The sequence below is a fragment of the Arachis stenosperma genome, chromosome 1 (assembly GCF_014773155.1).
Source record: "Arachis stenosperma cultivar V10309 chromosome 1, arast.V10309.gnm1.PFL2, whole genome shotgun sequence".
NCBI lineage: Eukaryota > Viridiplantae > Streptophyta > Magnoliopsida > Fabales > Fabaceae > Arachis > Arachis stenosperma.
In genome coordinates, this window is record NC_080377.1 from 14,629,441 (window position 1) to 14,634,642 (window position 5,202).

A 5,202-nucleotide genomic window follows, 5' to 3' on the forward strand; every position below is an offset into this window, starting at 1 on the left:
GTTTCTACACACCATAGATTAAGGTGTGGAGCTCTGCTGTACCTCGAGTATTAATGCAATTACTATTGTTCTTCTATTCAATTCTGCTTGTTCTTTGTCCAAGATATCACTTGTTTTTCAACTTGATGAATGTGATGATCCGTGACACTCATCATCATTCTCACCTATGAACGTGTGACTGACAACCACCTCCATTCTACCTTAGATTGGGTGAATATCTCTTGGATTCCTGATACACGATGCATGGTTGATCGCCTGACAACCGAGCGCTCGCCTGACAAACGAGCCAGCCATTCCGTGAGATCAGAGTCTTCGTGGTATAGGCAAGAACTGATGGCGGCATTCAAGAGAATCCGGAAGGTCTAACCTTGTCTGTGGTATTCTGAGTAGGATTCAATGATTGAATGATTGTGACGTGCTTCAAACTCCTGAGGGCGGGGCGTTAGTGACAGACGCAAAAGAATCACTGGATTCTATTTCGGCCTGATCGAGAACCGACAGATGGATAGCCGTGCCGTGACAGGGTGCGTTGAACATTTCCACTGAAAGGATGGGAGGTAGCCACTGACAACGGTGAAACCCTTGCATAAGCTTGCCATGGAAAGGAGTAAGAAGGATTGGATGAAGACAGTAGGAAAGCAGAGAGACGGAAGGGACAAGCATCTTCATACGCTTATCTGAAGCTCTCACCAATGATATACATAAGTATCTCTATCTTTATCTTTATGTTTTATTCATATATCATCTATACCCATTTGAGTCTGCCTGACTAAGATTTAGAAGGTGACCATAGCTTGCTTCATACCAACAATCTCCGTGGGATCGACCCTTACTCGCGTAAGGTTTATTACTTGGACGACCCAGTGCACTTGCTGGTTAGTTGTGCAAAGTTGTGTTTATGCCATGGTATTGAGCACAAAGTTTTTGGGGCCATTACTAGGGATTATTTGAGTTGTGAAAAGTAGTGATCACAATTTCGCACACCAAGTTTTTGGCGCCGTTGCCGGGAATTGTTTCGTGTATGGACAACTGACGGTTCATCTTGTTGCTTAGATTAGGTGTTTTTCAGAATTCTTAAGAATGAGTTCTAGAGTTTCATGATGATCTGTTGAAATCTGGCTGGCTGAGAAGCCATGTCTAATCTTATTGGACCGAGGTTTCAACTAATCATCACAAGAGCTTGTTGATTTCTATCAATCTTGCTATTGGAGCAATGATCTGCTAAGGCTTGGCTGGCCATTGGCCATGTCTAGTGTTTTAGACCGGAGCTTTCTTTGAAAGCTTGGCTGGCTGTGAAGCCATGTCTAATTCCTGGACCGGAGTCTTAGACTAGCATTGCAATGATTCCTGGAATTCAAATTAAGAATTCTAAAACCTTTATTTTCTATTTTCATATAATTTTCGAAAAAATCCAAAAAAAAAATTTCAAAATCATAAAAACCAAAAATATTTTATGTTTCTTGTTTGAGTCTAGTGTCTAATTTTAAGTTTGGTGTCTTGCATGCATTGTTTAATTGATCTTGGTTCTATTTTCAAGTCAATAGTACAGGGAACTGAAGATTCAGAACATGCAGCAGAGGAATTACACAGAAAAAGCTGGGCGTTCAAAACGCCCAGTGAAGAAGGACAGACTGGCGTTTAAACGCCAGCCAGGGTGCCTGGTTGGGCGTTTAACGCCCAAAAAGGTAGTGCATTGGGTGTTAAACGCCAGAATGTGCACCATTCTGGGCGTTTAACGCCAGGATGGCACAAGAGGGAGGATTTTGTTTTCAAATCAATTTTTTTTCAAGTTTTCAAAGTTTTTCAAAATCAAATCTTTTTCAAATCATATCTTTTCAATCAAACCTTTTTCAAAATCAATTTCTTTCCTTTTTCAAAGATACTTACTATCAATTAATGATTTGATTCAACATTTTAAGTATGTTGCCTTTTCTGTTGAGAAAGGTTTAATGTTTGAATCATATATTTTCTTGTTAGGCAAGTCATTAATTTTTAAAAATCAAATCTTTTTAAATTGTTTTCAAATCATATCTTTTCAATCATATCTTTTTAAAATCATAATTTTTTTATCATATCTTTTTAATCACATCTTTTTCAAAACAGTTTTTAATTATATCTTTTTGATTTCTAATTTCAAAATCTTTTTCAAAAATTACTTGATTTCTTTCCCACTCTTGGTTTTCGAAAATCAATTAAAGTTTTTCAAAATGTTTTCAAAATCTTTCACTTAATTTTCGAAAATTTCTTCCTCTCTTTTCACATCCTTCTATTTATGGAGTACCACTCTTTCTCAATGCACAATTCGAACTCTATCTGATTAAGTTCTAATTCCTCTCCTTCTTCCTTTTATTTTTCTTCTTCTCTGACACCTCAAGGAATCTCTATACTGTGACATAGAGGATTCCACATTTTCTTGTTCTCTTCTCTTTCATATGAGCAGGAACAAAGACAAAGGCATTCTTGTTGAAGCTGACCCTGAACCTGAAAGGACCTTGAAGCGAAAGCTAAGAGAAACTAAGGCACAACTCTCTGTAGAGGACCTAACAGAAATCTTTAAAGAAGAAGAACCCATGGCAGCCGAAAATAACAACAATGCCAACAATGCAAGGAAGGTGCTGGGTGACTTTACTGCACCTACTCCCGACTTCTATGGGAGAAGCATCTCTATCCCTGCCATTGGAGCAAACAACTTTGAGCTTAAGCCTCAATTAGTTTCTCTAATGCAACAGAATTGCAAGTTCCATGGACTTCCATTGGAAGATCCTCATCAGTTCTTAGCTGAATTCTTGCAAATCTGTGACACTGTCAAGACTAATGGGGTTGACCCTGAGGTCTACAGACTTATGCTATTCCCTTTTGCTGTAAGAGACAGAGCTAGGACATGGTTGGACTCACAACCTAAAGAAAGCCTGGACTCATGGGAAAAGCTAGTCAATGCCTTCTTGGTAAAGTTCTTTCCACCTCAAAAATTGAGTAAGCTTAGAGTGGAAGTCCAAACCTTCAGACAGAAGGAAGGAGAATCCCTCTATGAAGCTTGGGAAAGATACAAACAATTGATCAGAAAGTGTCCCTCTGATATGCTTTCTGAATGGAGCATCATAGGTATTTTCTATGATAGTCTCTCTGAACTATCCAAGATGTCTTTGGATAGCTCTGCTGGAGGATCTCTTCATTTGAAGAAGACGCCTGCAGAAGCTCAAGAGCTAATTGAAATGGTTGCAAATAACCAATTCATGTACACTTCTGAAAGGAATCCTGTGAACAATGGGACAAATCAGAAGAAAGGAGTTCTTGAGATTGATACTCTGAATGCCATATTAGCTCAGAACAAAATATTGACTCAGCAAGTCAATTTGATTTCTCAAAGTCTGTCTGGAATGCAAAATGCACCAAGCAGTACTAAGGATGCTTCATCTGAAGAAGAAGCCTATGATCCTGAGAACCCTTCAATGGAAGAGGTGAATTACCTAGGAGAACCCTATGGAAACACCTATAATTCTTCATGGAGAAATCACCCAAATTTCTCATGGAAGGATCAAGAGAGACCTCAACAAGGTTTCAATAACAATAATGGTGGAAGAAACAGGTTTAGCAATGGCAAGCCTTTTCCATCATCTTCTCAGCAACAGACAGAGAATTCTAAGCAGAACCACTCTGACTTAGCAACCATGGTCTCTGATCTAATCAAAACCACTCAAAGTTTCATGATTGAAACAAGGTCCTCCATTAGGAATTTGGAGGCACAAGTGGGACAGCTGAGCAAGAAAGTTACTGAACTCCCTCCTAGTACTCTTCCAAGCAACACAGAAGAAAATCCAAAAGGAGAGTGCAAGGCCATCAACATGGCCGAATTTGGAGAGGAGGGAGAGGCAGTGAACGCCACTGAGGAAGACCTCAATGGACGTCCACTGGCCTCCACTGAGTTCCCCAATGAGGAACCATGGGAATCTGAGGCTCAAAATGAGACCATAGAGATTCCATTGGACTTACTTCTGCCATTTATGAGCTCTGATGAGTATTCTTCCTCTGAAGAGGATGAGTATGTCACTGAAGAGCAAGTTGCTAAATACCTTGGAGCAATCATGAAGCTAAATGACAAGTTATTTAGAAATGAGACTTGGGAGAACAAACCTCCTTTGCTCACCAAAGAACTGGATGACTTGTCTAGGCAGAAATTACCTCAAAAGAGACAAGATCCTGGGAAGTTTTCAATACCTTGTACCATAGGCACCATGACCTTCAAGAAGGCTCTGTGTGACTTAGGGTCAAGTGTAAATCTCATGCCTTTCTCTGTAATGGAGAAGCTAGGGATCTTTGAGGTGCAAGCTGCAAGAATCTCATTGGAGATGGCAGACAATTCAAGAAAATAAGCTTATGGACTTGTAGAGGATGTTTTGGTGAAGATTGAAGACCATTACATTCCTACTGATTTCATAGTCCTAGAGACTGGGAAATGCATGGATGAATCTATCATCCTTGGCAGACCCTTCCTAGCCACAGCAAAGGCTGTGATTGATGTTGATGGAGGTGAACTGATCATTCAAGTGAATGAAGAATCCTTTGTGTTTAAGGCTCAAGGATACCCCTCTGTCACCATGGAGAGGAAGCATGAAGAGCTTCTCTCAAATCAGAGTCAAACAGAGCCCCCACAGTTAAACTCTAAGTTTGGTGTTGGGAGGCCACAACCAAACTCTAAGTTTGGTGTTGAACCCCCACAACCAAACTCTAAGTTTGGTGTTGAACCCCCACATTCAAACTCTAAGTTTGGTGTTGGGAGGTTCCAACATTGCTCTGAGTATCTGTGAGGCTCCATGAGAGCCCTCTGTCAAGCTACTGACATTAAAGAAGCGCTTGTTGGGAGGCAACCCAATGTTATATTTTATCTATTTTCTTTTGTTATTTTATGTTTTTTGTAGGTTGATGATCATAAGAAGTCACAAAATCAATTGAAAAAGCAAAAACAGAATGAAAAACAGGAAGAAAAACAGCACACCTTGGAGGAAGAACCTACTGGCGTCTAAACGCCAGTAAGGCTAGCAGGTGGGCGTTTAACGCCCAGTCTGGCACCATTCTGGGTGTTTAACGCCAGAAAGGGGCACCAGACTGGCGTTAAACGCCAGGAAAGGGCAAGAACCTGGCGTTAAACGCCAGAAATGGGCACCAGCCCGGCGTTTAACGCCAGAATTGGCTCAAAACGTGTTT

The 5,202-nt window shown here is 40.4% G+C and overlaps 1 non-coding gene across 1 annotated transcript; it reads right to left on the minus strand.

Annotated features, from left to right (window-relative positions):
- Positions 1 to 2,975: 2,975 nt before the first annotated feature.
- Positions 2,976 to 3,083, minus strand: LOC130951691 (small nucleolar RNA R71). Its single transcript, XR_009074070.1, has one exon. It is a non-coding gene; the product is annotated as a small nucleolar RNA R71 (small nucleolar RNA).
- Positions 3,084 to 5,202: the final 2,119 nt, after the last annotated feature.